General features: G+C 43.9%; 1 protein-coding gene and 1 non-coding gene across 2 annotated transcripts in view; both read right to left on the reverse strand.

Moving 5' to 3' along the window:
• Positions 1-17,773, reverse strand: part of LOC145404295 (diacylglycerol lipase-alpha-like) — a 174,402-nt gene that overhangs the window by 73,658 nt on the left and 82,971 nt on the right. The window lies entirely within an intron of this gene.
• Positions 17,378-17,496, reverse strand: LOC145404565 (5S ribosomal RNA). Its single transcript, XR_013898211.1, has one exon. It is a non-coding gene; the product is annotated as a 5S ribosomal RNA (ribosomal RNA).

Consider the following 17,773-nt stretch of genomic DNA (forward strand, 5'->3'; position numbering starts at 1 on the left):
TATGGATGGGGTTGTAAAGGAGGTGCAAGGTAGGGCAGTGGATGTGGGGGTGGCCCTAATGAATGAGGGTGAGATTTGGAAGCTTCCGGTGTTGCTGTTTGGTGATGATACAGTATTGTTGAGTGAAGATGAATGGGAGTTGCAAGGTTTGGTGAATGAATTTGGGACAGTGTGTAGGAGGAGGAAGCTGAAAGTTAATGTAAACAAAAGTAAAGTTATGGTGTTTGAGAGGAATGAAGTCACAGAGTGTGCAGTGAGGTTGGATGGTGAGGATATGGAGAATGTGAGTGCATTCAAGTACTTGGGTAGTGTGATGAGTAAGGATGGAACTTTGGGGGATGAAGTACGTGAAAGGGTACAGCAGGGAAGAAAGGTTGTTGGTACACTGAAAGCAGTGATGAGAAATAGGGAGGTGAGTATGGAAGTTAAGAAGTCACTGCATGATGGTATTGTGATCCCTACCCTGATGTATGGAAGCGAGGCGTGGACCTTGCAAGAGGGGAACAAGTCAAGAGTGAGAGCAGTGGAAATGAGTTACTTGAAAGGAGCATGTGGAGTGACATGGAGGGACAGGTTGACGAATGAAGAAGTGAAGGAACGTTGTGGGGTAGATGTGGATGTGGTTGAAAAGATTAGGAGAAATACACTGAGGTGGTTTGGACATGTGGAGAGAATGGAGAATGAAAGACTGACTAAGAGGGTGTATGTAGGTGAGGTGGAGGGAGGGAGAGGGAGGGGTAGACCGAGGATGAGGTGGAGGGATGGAGTTGAGAGGTATATGAGGGAGGGGGTGAGTTGGGGGAGGGGAGTCAAATGGTGGGTGACAGAGTGACTTGGAGGCGTTTTGTCTGTGGCCACCCTTTGCGGGATTAGGGCGTCGGGCTATAGATAGATAGATGGATAGTTTTCTATCCATCTATATCTATAAGATATATCTATCTACCTATCTATCTATCTATCTATCTATATATATACAGTAGGCTCGCACAGTGCGCGAGAGATTGGGCGGTGCACGAGCTCGCGCACTGGGAATTCACGTACTAGGAATACATAATCTTATGGGAATAATTACATATGGGCAGTACCCCCTCATACCTGGACAATTTTTGGCCCTTAGAGACATAATAAAGGTCATATGTTTCAGACATTGTACTAAAGCTATAGCTACAATAACAAAAATATGGGCAGTCACCTTAACAACAGTAGACAACAGGCCTGATGACCTTAAATAACAGAGGTTCCGAGGCGCGGCAACACTTACAGCGCCGCACTCCCCACCGCACCAACACTTCCCTCCGCAGACTCCTCTTGATCACCTTCCCCAGGAGCATCAAAGTCACTCACTTCGGCCATAAACCCTTCAAAGTCCAATACCCCACTGCACCAACACTTCCCTCCGCAGACTCCTCTTGATCACCTTCCCCAGGAGCATCAAAGTCACTCACTTCGGCCATAAACCCTTCAAAGTCCAATGTTGACACTTCTGACATTGCATCCTCTTCATCCTCAGCAGGAACAGGAGCAGACGATGTCGCTGGTTCCGCAATTTCACCAACTTGAGCCCGCTGTGTGTAGCTTGTTATGAGCGTCTGTCTTCTCCCGTTCATTTCTTCCCTGTGCCTGTCTGTGTAGAAACGGAAGACTTTGTCGATACGAACCAGAAGTTCCTCCGTTCTTAGGTTGCTCACTTCCTGTTCCTTCACCTCTTCCTTGAGCTTATCCACGGCAGCAAGGATCTTTATAATGTTTGACATACACAGCTCAGTCCTGCCTTCCATCACGCTAGGCTGCTCAACTTGACTCTGTCTGGCGTTGGGCTCTGCGTCAGCCTCGTCTATCCGTTGCAACACTTCCTCAGGAGGCTGTTCCTCAGTAGCAGTATGCACTTCTTGTATGTCCGCCAATGTAACGTCCTCGAAACCTGGTACAGCTTGTGCTGCTGTCAATGTTGCTGCCTCAGCCTCGGCCAGTGGTTGAATGGCCGTCTCCTGGGTGATGCATAAATGAGTCACGAGCATTCGCCACGCATGGTTCACCGTTGCAGGTGTAATCTAGTGCCAGGCTTGTAGGAGAAATTCAACTGCGTCTTTCACCGTAAAGTTACGCCAAAATGCCTTAACAGTCATGGCATCTGTAGCAGGTTGGGATACAGGTTTTGGTGGAGATGAAACAGGAGCAGATGCCTCATCAAGGTCTTCGTCGTGGTCTTCTTGTAGGGCATGAAGCTCCTCTTGCGTGTCGGTCTTCCTGCGTAGGTAGTCATACACTTGCTTATGGTAGAAATGCTTCACTGTGGCGATTAGTTCTTGATCCAGTGGCTGCACTAGTGACATCGTGTGGGGTGGCAGAAACATAACATGACAATCCTTATGAAGATCTTCAAGGTATGGAGGGTGACTTGGTACGTTATCAAGCACAAGGAGCATCTTAAATGGAATGCCCAGTTCCCGACACTTGGCCCTGGCATCAGGGACACACCACCTCGTTAACCAGTCTGCCATAATGTTCCCGGTCATCCAACCATTTGCGGACTTGTACCAATACACACCACTTGCATCCATGTTCGTGAGGTTTTTGTAGCACCTTGGGTGTGAAGCTGTGTGTACAATAACTGGCCTTATCTTGTGGCTCCCAGACAGGTTTACAGAGAACATTACCGTCATCTTGCACTTCTGGAGCTTGCGACCAGGGGCTTGTTTCTGTCTTTTAGCGATGTAAGTTGATTTGGGCATGGCCTTGTAATATAACGGCGTTTTATCGATGTTGTAGATCTGGTCCTTGGTGTACTGTCCCTTGTCAATAATCGCTCAAAATATCGCAGGATAGTCTCTCGCGGCCAGCTCATCGGCAGAGGCACATTCACCAGACACTTTCACGTAACGGAGTTCCTTGCGCTTGAGAAAACGGTCCAGCCATCCAACCGATGCCCTGAAAGGTTTTTCCACTTTTAACCTGCGAGATGCTGCCTTGTAAAAGAGCTGGGCTTGGTTCCGAATAAATCTTCCATTCAGTGGAACACCTTCCTTTTCTTTCCTCATTATGAAGGTGGCAAGATAGCACTCCATTAGTATCATAGCACGATTTCCCACATGTGAACGGCCGTCTAGGTCAGAGGCACTGTACGTCTTCACTACAGCCTTTATGGCTTCATGATTCTTCCACACAGTTCTCACTGTAGATTCAGCCAGTCCCAGGGTTCTCCCGATAGCAGTGTTTCCTTGACCCTCCTCCTTCATCTTAATGATCTTTAACTTGGTGGTGTGCGTCAGAAGTTTCTTAACTCTTGGGGTTGGAGCCATGGTGCGGGGAAGTACAGGCAGCACAAAAAACACCACACGTTGTACACGACAGGTTAGCTGTAGAGAGCAGATCCGCACAGCGCACGAGCCAGGACTGTTATGGCGCGCCCGCTCCCTTGTACCCCAAGCTGCGCAGTAGAATGCCCGGGAATTTCTGCGCATCAACATGATGACACGTGACGCGCTGTGTGAGGGGTGGTTGCGCACTAGTAGAAAATGGCATTTTTGCGCCACTCCTTGCCTCTGCCTCGCGTTCTGTGCGGTAAACTCGCGCATTGAAGGGTTTTTGGTTATGATTTTTGGTCACTCGTGCACAATGCAAATCGCGCACTGCAATGACATGCACTGTGCGAACCTACTGTATATATACAGTAAAACCTCTACAGTTCGGCATCCTTCAACTCAGAAACTTCTACAACTCGGGAAGGCTCCAAATTATTCATTTAAAAAATCAAAATTCAAAAATTCCCAAAAATGCACACGTGAGAAGGAAGAGAGTCGGCAAAAATCCCCCCAACTCAGTATGATGCCAAGTTGTACCGACATTCAGCAAGAGTAACCTGGCATCACGTGTGCATAGGGATGTAAACAAAGCCTGTTATGCACCACATGTGGGCCAGTTTGCCTTCGTCCGCCGCTCTTGTTGCATTCTCTCCTCAATCGCTCTGCTTGTGACTAAGTGTTACACACTCTTAAGTGGATTGTATCTGCAGAAGCTAACCATGGGGTCTCCCATTGCTACCCCAGTGTTTAGTGAATAAGTTTTGTACAGTAATGTTTAGTCTTTAGTTCCCCAGTATAGTACAAGTCATTAATACATTATAGTATGGCCTTTATAGTGTTAATTATGCTTTACATAGTGTACAGTGTCAAGTACAGTACAGTAAAGATGTGCCCAAAAGTGATCTTGAGTCCCCCTAATACCTCCAAAAACTACCAAAAGTCCTCCTCCATGCCTGCATTACACACTACAACTGCGTGGAATCATGGTAAGGCAGCTTTTACCGTTTATTGTAAAAACCTTTAATTTTTTTCCATTTTTTCCTTTTTTTTGTGTGTGTGTGCTGATGGGGAACTTAAAGTTCATCCCTACAACTCGGCAAATAGGCTAACTCGGCAAGGCTTGCACATGTATTATGCCGAATTGTAGAGGTTTTACTGTACATATTATACTGTATATATATATATATATATATATATATATATATATATATATATATATATACGTATATATTCTGTATATATATATGTATATATATATATATATATATATATATATATATATATATATATATATATATACGTATATATTCTGTATATATATATATATATATATATATATGTATATATACATAGTCATCTCGCCTAAAGTACGCCTTCGTAAAGTGCGTCTCGCCTAATATGCCAAGGGGGTCTGGCAATAATTAATTAATTAGAAGGTGCATTTGCTACTTGCAATTTGCAACGGGCATGAAAAACTGAGGCAAATATTGTATTCTCTTGCAACTCGTGAGCATAATTTGTAGCGTGCGATGGGTAAGGGTGGTGCTGGTGGGGTGTGGCTGGTGTGTGAGTGAGTGGTGGCCACAGCAGCAGGATGATGACATAATGTCTGCAGTGTCTGACCTGGACTTTGAGGGTTTCCTGGAGCAGCAACAGGCAGCACCTAACCTAGTGCAAACTAAGATGTGCATTCTATAAAACTGGCCACACAACATTGTGCTTTAAGAGCATTCGTTAACCCCTTAAGTCCTAATCACATCAATTGATGCGATTTAGTTTTATGCCAAAATACCTAGTCACATCAATTGAACGCGGCCTGTAAAAAACTGCGGAGCGCTTGCTCCACACCGATTATGACGTACATGGCTTCAGGCCAATGAGAACTCGTCCCTGATGTGGTTTGAGAAGGGGATTGGACCAACCTGGGCGGTTGGGGGGCATCCCCCTCTCGGTCGCCTCCATGCCACCCTCTACTCCACTCCCTCACGCTCTCCTTGTCCCCCATCACTCTCCCACCCCTCAACGCAACTGCATCTCTCCTCCCACAACAACCTGCGTCCCTTCCCACCCTCTCTTGTACCTCCTCCCTCCCTGCTAGCCTTGTCCCCCCCCCCAACCTCACCCCATCTCTCCCTCCTTGTCCCTCACTACTTTTCCAACCCACAACAGGCCCCCAAGTGTCACGCCTGATGTACGTACCTGTTTCATATTATTTCTACTTCCTCCCAAATTTTTACACCTCACTCTGTTCATTTCTCACTTCGTACCTACCAGTTTCTGTATGTATGTAGTTGGAGAATGCTGTATGTTGTACTACATATGACGCATCTCATTATTTTTTTTTTATTCTTCCTACCTGCCCAGATTAACACCTCTGAGTAGTGTCCATCTGTGTTAGTTTTCAAAGACTATAATGCCTTGTAGGGCTACTCCTCGCATCTGTTTCATCTCCCCACACATACAAACATACCTTTTTTCATGGCTGGTGTGATAAATTCCAATGAAATGGAGAGTTTCCACAAGAGAATTTGGTTGTTGCCAAAACTGTAATGATAAGTGTAATGAAGTGTAATGATAATGTGATAATTGTAATGGTGTGATAAATGTGTAACAAGAAGTTGGGACGGTACTGTAAAAAGAGAAATTGGAAACAAATTATTTCTTTTTTTTTCCTTTGTTATGCATGCATTTATAACATTATTCAACTTTATTTTGATGTCCTTGATGGTTATAAACATTTCTATGTGTCTGTGTTAGTTTTGGAATGATTATGAGGCCTTGTAGGGCTACTCCCTACACCTGTTTTATCTCCCCACACCTACATACACACCTGTTTTTATGGCTGGTATGACAAATCCCATTGAAATGGATGGTTTCCATAAGAGAATTTGGTTGTTGCCAAAATTTTTCTCCCCAAGTACCACCAAGGCCTTGTAGGTCTACTCCCCACACTAGTTATCTCCCCACACCTACATACACACCTTTTTTCATGGTAGGTGTTACAGAACACAATGAAGTGCTTTCTTTTCATGCGAAAAGCTGGTTATTTCCAACCCCTGTACCTATACAGTAGGCCTACTCTCCACAGCCTACTTTATTTCCCCACAGTCTAGTAATCTCTCCACACTTACATACACCTGTTTTCATGGTTGGTGTGACAAAACAATTTGAAATGACCTGTTTCAATGAGAAAAATATGTAGTTATCAAAATTTTCATGTTTTTGATTGTTTTCAATGGGTAACTATCATAAACTTTTTTTAACTTTGATGCGCGATTGTGCGGTAACCATTAGGCCTATGGGGGTGCGGATTTCTTTGTCAGGCGTATAAGTTCTTCCTCTTTAGCCAGAACACAGTCAATTTGCCCTTGGTGAAAGTCGCCAAAATACCCCTGAATTGTGGTTGTGGGAGGTACCCTGCCTGAAACACTTGCGGTCTTAAGGGGTTAATCACTGGCGCAATCGTCACCAGGGTTGCCATTTGGTATTTTTCATTACCAAATGTGGGGCAATTTGGTAATGAAAAATTCCATCAGTAGTGATTCAGAATGATTCATTACCAAAAAGATCTTTCACATGTATGAGTGTACCGGGGATGGAGACAGTGGATTCTTTTTTTTTTTTTTTTTTTTTTCCTTTAATGCAAGAAACAAGGAACCAAAGGCTGAGCCCACAAACCATTCCAAGAAACAAAAACAAACAAACAATACAAAAGAGAGCCAAAACCCCTTCAGTAGTGATGAGAGCGATAGTGAGGCACGGGATGAGGCCCGTACAGAACAGCTGTGAGTGTTTTGATTCAGCTTATGTGGTACGGCCTCAGGTACCACAACAACAATTCGCATTATCTACCCTCTATACAATGCTGGTAAAGTCTTGAATTTTCATTATAAATATACAGTATTACTCTTGCATGTTTCAACTGTAAGTTTTTCTCTTGCATTTCAGCGAGGGGTAGGTATTGGTGAATCAGTATACGAAAATTCAGGATGTGTCTGTATATGTATAAATATATACAGTAATCCCTCCACTATCCAATGTAACAGAGCCAAAGGCATGTCCAGAAAGTGGTCCCGTCCGGAAAGTGGGCCCCTGGCTCCTGGACTGGTACATAAGGACCCTAACCTAGCCTAACTTTGAAAGCCACCTAAATGACTCCCTACCGGACATGCATAGCACCTATTTAAACTTATTTAAGACCCTATTCACACCAATAATGGACATAAAGCATGAAATAAATGAAAAGGAACCAAAGAATGAGGAATCAGAATTGACTGTACCACAGCCAGGGTACTTACAGCACGTCTGTGGCTGCCTTCTCTAAAGGCTTTGGCAGTGGTGAAAATGCTCTTGAAGCATGTACAGTAATCTAGTGTTGTGCTGCACTTACAGTAATTCTTTGCACTGTGAGTTATAATTGTTTAACACTGCACATTGTTAATTGCACCAGGCCAGTTTCAACTGCCAGTTTGAACTCCACAGTTAATCCTTTGCATTCTGAATTCTAATTCCTTAACACTGCACAACACTGTAAATTCCCGTGTGGTCTAGTGGCGAGGTCTATCTATCTATCTATCTATTGCCAGATGCCTCAATCCCGTTCGGGGTGGCCACAAACAAATCGCCTCCACGTTGCCCTGTCCCCCGCCATTTCACTGCCCCTCTCCCAACTCACACCCCCCTCTCTCATATACCTCTCCACCCCATTCCTCCATCTCATCCTCGGCCTCCCCCTCCCTCTTTCCCCCTCCACCTCACTCACATACACTCTCTTCATCAGTCTTTCATCCTCCACCCTCTCCACATGGCCAAATCACCTCAGTGTGTTCCTCTTAACGTTTCCTATCACATCCACATCCACACCACAATGCTCCTTTATATCCTCATTTGTCAGCCTGTCTCTCCATGTGACTCCACAGGCTCCTCTTATATAACTCATTTCCACTGCTCTCACTCTTCACTTGTGTCCTTCCAGCAATGTCCAAGCTTCACTTCCATACGTTAGAGTTGGTATCACAATACTGTCATGTAGTAACTTTTTCACTTCCATGCTCACTTCCCTGCTTCTTATCACTGCTTTCAAGGAACCATCAACCTTTCTTCCCTGCTGTACCCTTTCAAGCACTTCACCCTCCAAACCTCCATCCTTACTCATCACACTACCCAAGTACTTAAATGTACTCACATTTTCTAATTCCTCACCATCCAACCTCCCTGTACATTCACTGACTTCACCTCTCTCAAAGATCATCACTTTACTCTTCCCTACATTCACCTTTAGAATCCATTTCTTACACACTCTCCCAAACTCATCCACCAAGCCTTGCAGCTCTCCTTCGTCTTCACTCAACAACACAGTATCATCTGCAAACAACAGTACAGGGAGTTTCCAAACACTACCCTCTCTCACCATGGCCACTCCAACATCCACTACCCTACCTTGTACCTCTTTTATTACCCCATCCATGTACAGATTGAACAACCATGGAGACATGACACATCCCTGTTTCAACCCAACCTTCAAAGAGAAAAATTCACTCAGTTCACCATCCACAGGCACTGCAGCCTTAGCACCATCATACATACTCTTAACAGCATTCAACAACTTCCCATCTACTCCATATATTCTTAATACTTTCCACAATCCTTGTCTATCCACCCTGTCATATGCTTTCTCCAAATCCATGAAAGCCGCATAAAACTTCTTTCCCTTCTCCAGAAACTTTTCCACTAAAGATCTAAGAATGAATATCTGATCTACACAACCTCTTCCCTTCCTAAAGCCTCATTGTTCTTCTCCAACTAATTCCTCTGTTCTTTCTCTAACTCTGTCAATAAGTATCCTACCATATACTTTTCCTATTATACTAAGAAGACAGATGCCCCTGTGATTACCACACACTTCTTTTTCCCTATTTCCTTTGTACAAGGGAATAATTATAACTGACTTCCAATCCTCCGGGACTCTACCTTCCTCCCAGGCCAATCTGCACATTTTCCACATCCATTCTTCATTCATGCTTCAGCATTTCACCACACACTCCATCAATTCCTGGGGCTTTCCCCAATTTAACTTTCTTCATTGCTTCCACAACTTCTATCCTACTGATTTCTTCCTGTCTTCTCACCTCCCTCCTCCTCCCAGCCATTCCCCAGCCACTTATACTCGCATTACTTCCATCCTCTATGTTCAACAATTCCTTACAGTGTTCTCTCCATCTGCTCACTTTTTCTCCCATCTCCACTAGTAATCTACCATTTTTATCTTTCACTCCCCTGCTAACTTCACTTCCACCCTGTCTTACTCTTTTCACCTCTTTCCAGAACATTTTCTTACAGTCCCTCCATTTTACACTCAAGTTCCTTCCAAAATCCTCATCCGCTCTCTTCTTACTCTCTCTTACTAATCTTTTCACCTCTCTCTTTCCTTCTACATATAACTCTCTCTTTCGCCTCTCAACTTCTTCCTCACCCCTATTTCTCATCCAGTCATTGTACGCTTTCTTCTTTTGTGCCACAGCCTGTCTCACCTCTTCATTCCACCATGCTGTTCCTTGCACACCCCTCCGTCTTCTCGTCATCCCACACACCACATCACATGCTGCACATATTTCTTCTGTAAATATCCTGCACACACCTTCCACGTCCCCCATCTGCTCCAATTCATATTTGCCCAATCGTTCCTCCACTTCTCTCTTATACTCTGCCTTTTTCTCATCCTCTTGTAACCTTTCCACCCTGACAGGGGAGGGGGGAGGAAGGAAGGGGTGAAGGGTCCGTGGTGTAACAGCTGTTCGGTGCCCCGCGGCAATATCAAATTACGGGTGGGAAAAAATTCAGATTTTTTTTTTTTCTTTTTTTGGCCATTTTTGGGTTCCGAAGGTCCAGGCCCATAATATCCGGTAAGTGGGGTGTCCGGAAAGTGGGCATCTGGAAAGTACACGGATTACTGTATACAGGGTGATTCACGAGTTTTTCCGGAAACCCTGGGAAATGTAAACTTATGCAATTCTAAGCATAAAATATTCTATAAGTATAGGTGTTTAATGTAATGGTTTATAAGTGAGGAAATTTTCAAATCTGACAGACATGTCAGCGGGAGACGGCCGGGCTGGCGGCGACCTTGCTGTGTTGCCAAGTTACTGTACTCAGTTATCTTTTAAATTTTACACGTTGTTCTCATTCTGAATTAAACTAGTCTTTCATTAGTCGTCAAGTAAGTAATTCTTCTACATAGAAAAGTATGTTGCTTTAAAGTGACAAATAAATCTACTTTTGATGGCATACCAGTGATGCGAGATGAGGTACCTCAGAGCTCAAACTGACAGTTCCTGCCAAGGGCTAGGTGACTGGGGAAGGGCTAGTTATTCCAGGGACGGTTTCACCCACATTTCACTACAATGCCATTCCTTTTATAAATGTGGAGTACGCAGATATGGTTTTTATCTATGGGTTCTGCAATGGAAATGCTGAAGCATCAGCAAGAGAATACAGACGGAAATATCCAAACAGAAGGAGCCCAGATGCAAAAGTGTTTTACCATGTCTACCAGCATCTCTGGGACAAAGGTTGCTTTCCTGGAGTTGGAGCCACAGCTGAATGCATGGAGAGGCAGGATGAGGTACGAGCATAGTAGGAATGGTACATCGCAGCCCTAGCATCAGTACAAGAAGAATTTCATCCCAACTTAGTGTTCCACAAGCGAAGGTATGGAGAACATTGAAGTGGGAAGGTCTGCACCCATATCACATACAACAAGTTCAGCATCTACAACCCGGGGATTCTGCTCAACGACTGGATTTCTGTACAAGGCCAGCAGATCATCCTCAGCTGTACAAGTACATTTTATACACTGATGAAGCCATATTTACCTGCAGTGGATTACATAATACAGTGAGTCCTTGAAATACGAAAACTCGATGTACGAATTTCCGATGGTACGATAGCGATGAATGTAGGACAGAGTCCACAATACGAAAGTATCTGTCTCGATGGTACGAAAAGCAATAAGAGAGGAAATACGAAAAATTCAAAATGGGCGCGCTGCACAGCGCCGCTCTCGCTTGTGGCGAGAAAACGAACTAACCCCTCTCTGGGAAACACATTTTACCGCACTTCTCAGTTGAGTCAAATCTGTCCTCTCCTCTCAGCTTTGCTGTATGTTACGCAGTTTTTCACTGTTCTTCCTTGTTTCATATTTTTGCCATGCCTCCCAAGCACCCTGCATCATTTCCAGCATCCAGGGAACCAGCTGCCAAGAAGCAACAGAACCATACTCTGACTCTGGAGAGGAAATTGGACCATCAACAGCTTCAGAAACACCTGCACCAGTCGAGGAAGTACCAGAGGAACAATAGGTTCCCACCATGTGACCTGGCACCATATCACCGACACGAATCTCCAGCCGCAGCACAGGTCTATATTTAACTGTACAGTGTACTAATACTACAGTAATTAGTTGTATGCTTAATTTTTTTATGTCTGTACAATAGTATAGTACTGTATACGTGTATTGCATACCTCTAAATAGGAGGGATAAAGTTTAAGTGCGGGGTCCAATGGGGTCCTGGGACACATCCCCCCCTTTATATGTATATTTCAATGGGGAAAATCGTTCCGATATATGAAATTTCAGAATATGAATTATTTTTTTTGTCCCCATCCCTTTCGTATTTCGAGGACTCACTGTACTCATAATGCACATTGGGGGTCGAAAGAAAATCCCAAGGAAACAGTTGAACGGAACTTTCAACACTGATTTTCAATTAATGTGTGGTGCAGTATGATTGACAACCAGCTGATTGGACCTCATATCTTTGAAGGGAGGCTTACAGGAGATGTCTGCGTTAAATTTCTCACAAATGAACTTCCCTTGTTAATTGAAGATGTGCCTCTGAAGACACGGCGATGTATCATTTTTCAACAGGATGGGGCGCCTCCACACTACAGCAGACAAGTGACTGAATAGCTACCTCAATCAAGAATTCCCAGATAGATGGATAGGCCATGCAGGACCTCACCCATGGCCCGCAAGATCCCCAGATTTAACACCACTGGACTTTCACCTCTGGGGACACATGAAGTCACTGGCATACAAGAAAAAGATAAACAGTAGAGAAGAACTCCTCCATCAAATCAAGGACACAGCACAAATTATTAGGAACAACCCAGCAGTTCTAAGGAAGGCTACGCAGTCTGTGTTGGATCGTGCAAAAAATGCATATCAGCTGATGGCGGTCACTTTGAACATCATTAATTTTGTAAGTTTGTTCAATTGTATTCATTCATTATAAACATCTCAGAACTTTCAGAGAGGATTAGGCCTCCTGGAGAAACCTCTATTAAAAAAAAAGCGTCTAGACTTTTACCTCATGGGTGGTGTGGAAAAAAAGTCAAAACCAGAGAAAAATTGCTCTGCAGTAACTGTTGCGCGTAGCGGTTAGGCTGGTGTGGCGGGTGTACAGTACCTCAGTGCCTTGCCACTGCCTCTCGTTCTCACTCGGCTCATCCACTTACACACTGTGATACCTGACGACTAATGAAAGACTACTTTAATTCAGAATGAGAACAATGTATAAAATTTAAAAGAAAACTGAGTAACTTGGCAACACGGCAAGGTCGCCGCCAGCCCAGCCGTCTCCCGCTGACATGTCTGTCAGATTTGAAAATTTCCCCACTTATAAACCATTACATTAAACACCTATACTTATACAGTATTCTATGCTTAGAATTGTACAAGCTTGCATTTCCCAGAGTTTCCGGAAAAACTCGTGAATCACCCTGTATATATATACATACAGCAATCCCTCGATATCCGATGCACTCTATAAACGATATTTCGCATATATGATCGATCTTCTTAAGTACCCTTGGCTCTATATACGATTTCTGTGGCTCACACTTACGATCGCACGAGCATGGTCGGTCCAGCGCAAGTCGAAAGGCATTTGTTTGGAATTGTGATTGCCGCACCAAGGATGATGGTGCGGTCACCCATCAAAGCCAAGTTGGGCTATAAGTAGCGAATTGGGCTACTTTCGGAAGCCCTGCACTACTAAATTTTGAATTTTGCTACTTGCGACTTTTTGGGCTACTTTAAAAGTAAGTTGGGCTAACCTGGGCTACTTATGAGATGAAAGTCAAAGGTTGATTATACAGTATGTATCATTTAAAATATAGCCTAATATAATTACCTTTTGAGGACACAAAAAGATAGTGAATTATAATTTATCATACCATCCCTCTTTAAATTTCTCGCACTCTTGCATTAATCCCTGATTGGCTTATTAAATTCGAACTGAACATGTGAGATTATCACCCCAGTCAGTCGTGTTTTCTTCATCCACGACTCGTGGATGCAGAAGCAGACCTTGATAATCTTCAGCTGCGAAGACGTGGTCGTGGAGACTTACTGAATAATTATTTAAATATGTAACTATAATGAAGTGCAAGAAAACACTTTCCTTTAGTTCCTAAAATACTTTCGTTAAGTTGAAAAAATGACCAAGTCCAACAGTAAGAGTTATATTTTGTGAAGAAGAAAACAGCTTAGTTCCGCGAATGTAGAGGAAATGACATCATTTAAAGAAAAGAGAAGTAAATTTAGTTAACGCAGTAAGTAAGGAGTTCTTTGTTAATTAACTTTGAGCTTACATCACTTCGAACAACCTTACAGGAGCATTAATGGAACAGCATTCAACTGGTAAGTCGTGCACAGGTAAATTGGAGAGAGAAAGAGAGAGAGAGAGAGAGATATTGTAGATAGATATATTGATAGATATGTATACTGTAGATAGATATACTGATAGATATGTATATATACTGTACATAATTATGTTGGGCTACTTTATACAATACAGTACTGAAATTCACTACTTTTGAGGCCTGTTACAGCTACTCTTGGTCACAAAAATCTGGCTACCCTGGCTCAGCCTAGTCTTTCCCGCGCTCTCGTTTGATTCACTAGCTTTGTATTCCTGTGCATTAGCGACGTGATTTTCACAATTATTTCTCGCCTAACCTCAAGTACAAATTCCGTGATGTCTTCCAAGCAGCCTGCAAACTCTAATGTCTCTGATCTCAAGCCTAAGAGAGCCAGGAAGAGCTTAAATTTGGAGTCCAAGCTCAACATCATTAGGCGTCATGAAGGAGGCCAAGGGTAAACTCCATTGCTCACGCCCTTGGTCTGGCCCAGTCTACGGTATCAACAGTGATTAAGAATGCTGCCAACGTTAAGAAGGCTGGTGAAACGAGCTCCACTCTTATGGCTAAGACGACGACGCGGCAACGGGAGCCTATAATGGATGAAATGGAGCGACTTCTAAAAATTTGGATTGACGACCAGACTCGGCGCAGCATGCCCCTATCAACCTCCCTCGTGACAACCAAGGCCTTATCCATTTGGAATGAGCTCCTGAAGAAGGGCTACACTGTCAAAGAGGGCACAACATTTAATGCTAGTAAGAGCTGGTTCGATCGATTTAAGAACCGGGCCACCCTACATAATGTTAAGTTGACTGGAGAGGCAGCTTGTTCGGACCATCCTGCTGCTGACGCCTTCAAGCCTGTGCTCCAGCAAAGGATAGAGGAAGGTGGATATTCAGCCAAGCAGGTAATTAACTTTGATGAGACTGGCTTATATTGGAAAAAAAATGTCATCAAGGACATTCATTGCAAAGGAAGAGAAGAAAGCACCTGGCCTTAAGGCTTCGAAGGATCGTCTAACCCTGCTGCTGGGGGGCAATGTAGCTGGGGGTCTGAAACTGAAGCCGATGTTAATTTATCACTCCGAGAACCCCAGGGCCCTTAAAGGCATCATTAAAGATTACCTCCCTGTGTTTTGGAAGGTCAACAAAAAGGAGTGGATGACGACTTCGCTCAATCAAAGCTATGTATGTAACTATTTGTCCCCCAGGCTTCGTGACTATGTAGCAGAAAATAATCTTGCTAATCGTTTCTTGCTGATTTTAGACAATGCCCCCAGCCACCCCCAGAGCATGGAGGACTGGGCTAATAACACAGAAGTGATGTTCCTGCCCCCCAACACAACAGCCCTTATTCAGCCGATGGACCAAGGTGTGATTGCTGCTTTTAAGGCCTTTTACCAGAGTCGCACCATGAAACAACTTGTTGAAGGCACTGACACCCCTGACAAGCCCACTATCAAAGAATTCTAGGGGAAATATAATATTAAGAAGGCCATTGAAAACATTGACGAGTCCTGGAAGGAAGTCACAGAGAAGACAATGAATGCATGTTGGAAGAAGCTCTGGGAGGAATGTGTCAATGACTTCCCTGGGTTTACCGACGTGTCTGCAGTTTGCAGGGACATTGTGAGGCTCTCACACCAGGCTGGGTTTAATGAGGTGGATGAATTAGATATTCAGGAATTGCTAGAATCTCATGATCAGCCACTATCGAACGAGGATCTTATGCAACCGCAGCAGGAGAGGGCCTTCACTGAGGACAACCATAAGGACGAGGAGAAGAAGCCACAACAAGGCCTTGACTTGAAGAAACTCCGTGAGGTGTTCAGTGGCACTGAACACATCACTGATCTTCTCAAGGAACAGGACCCTAACCCAGCCAGGAGTGGGACAGCTGCCCATGGTATTTCCCAAGTCTACAAAGAAATCTACGAGTCGAAGAAAAAGCTGGCAAAACAAACCACAATCAACAGCTTCTTCAAAAGTTCATCCACCTCTGCCCCTGCTGGGTCATCCATCTCTGCCCCTGCTGGGTCATCCATCTCTGCCCCTGCTGGGTCATCCACCTCTGCCCCTGCTGAGCCATCAGCCTCTGCCCCTGCTGAGCCATCAGCCTCTACCCCTGCTGAGCCAACCACTGCTGCTAAGTCCGCCACAACTGCCAGCTTCTTCCAACGTGTAGCCAAACCTTCGACCTCAAACTCACCCACCTCTGCCCCTGCAACATCCACCTCTACTGTCCCTGCCAGCTCTTCACCACCATCAAGCCCATCTTCCCTTGTCAAACCTTCCATTGATTGTTAAGTGTTTTGAGTGAAGTGGAAGTGAGGAGTAAGGGTTTACGGTGCCGGGACGAGTTTGTGTGACACGGAAGTTTTATAAGTCAGTGTTCAAGAAAATGTATCATTTTCTAAGTTGGATGTGTGTTTTTTATTGCTTTGCCATTATTATCATTAAAGCAGAGCACTTAAAACATCTTTTATCTATCGCCTCCCTTGTCAGACCTTCCGTCGATTGTTTAGTGTTTTGGGTGAAGAGGGATTGAGGAGCGAGTGTTTACGGTGCCGGGATGAGTTGGTGTGACACGTAAGTTTTATAAGTCAGTGTTTATGAAAATGTTTCAAATTCTAAGTTGGATGTGTGTTTTTCATTGCTTTGTGATTATTATCATTAAAGTAAAGCACATAAAACATCTTTTAATTATAGCCTCCCTTGTCAAATCTTCTGTCAATTGTTTATTGATTTGGGTGAAGAGGGAGTGAGGAATGAGTGTCTTACAATGCCGGGACGAGTTGGTGTGACACGTAAGTACAGCACATAAAACATCTTTATTTATAAACTATGTGGTACAGTATAGTTAAAGGGCACATAAATATGAGTCTAGGAATGCATCCATATTTTTTCCATTAAACCTTCAGTTTCGTATACGATTGTTCGATTTACGATTCCCTATTCAGGAACGTAACCCAATCAGATAGCAAAGGAGACCTGTATATATGTACATGCAGTATATATATATATATATATATATATATATATATATATATATATACAGTAATCCCTCCACTATCTGATGTAATAGAGGCAAAGGCATGTCTGGAAAGTGGTCCCGTCTGGATAGTGGGCCCCAGCCTCCTGGACTTGTACTTATGGACCCTAACTCAGAAAAACACCTACAGTATGCTGTACAACTCCCTCTGGACATGCATAGCACCTATTTAAGACCCAAAATACACCAATAAGGGACATCCATCCATCCAACCATTGCCAGACGCCATGTATCCCAAATGGGGTGGCCAAGGGCTTAGAGTTAATTGTTTTACAGGGAGGGGCAGCAATCCTCCACCAACCCCACTTGACACGTAGGGATGCCAACAGCATCTGGTGTTCCCAGGCGGTCACCCATCCAAGTACTAACCAGACCCAACGTTGCTTAACTTCGCTGATCGGATGGGAAGCGGTGTACTCAACGTGGCATGGCCGTTGGCAAATAAGGGACATAAAAGACTGAAATAAATGCAAAAGAACCAGAGAATGAGATTTTAGAGGTGAGTTTATACAATATTAAACATTCTAGGTACTTACAACAAGTCCCTGGCTCCTTGACCGGTTTCAACTGCCCGTTTGCACTACACAGTTAATCCTTTGCACTCTAAATTCTAATTTCTTAACACTGCACAACACTGGAAATTCCTGTGTGGTCTAGTGGCGAGGTATTGCAGTTTATTCATTGTTTATTCACAAAAAACGAGCACATGCGGCTTC

The sequence above is a fragment of the Coenobita brevimanus genome, chromosome 63 (genome assembly GCF_032717465.1).
Source record: "Coenobita brevimanus isolate Jiangsu-jjx chromosome 63, ASM3271746v2, whole genome shotgun sequence".
Taxonomy (NCBI): Eukaryota; Metazoa; Arthropoda; class Malacostraca; order Decapoda; family Coenobitidae; genus Coenobita; species Coenobita brevimanus.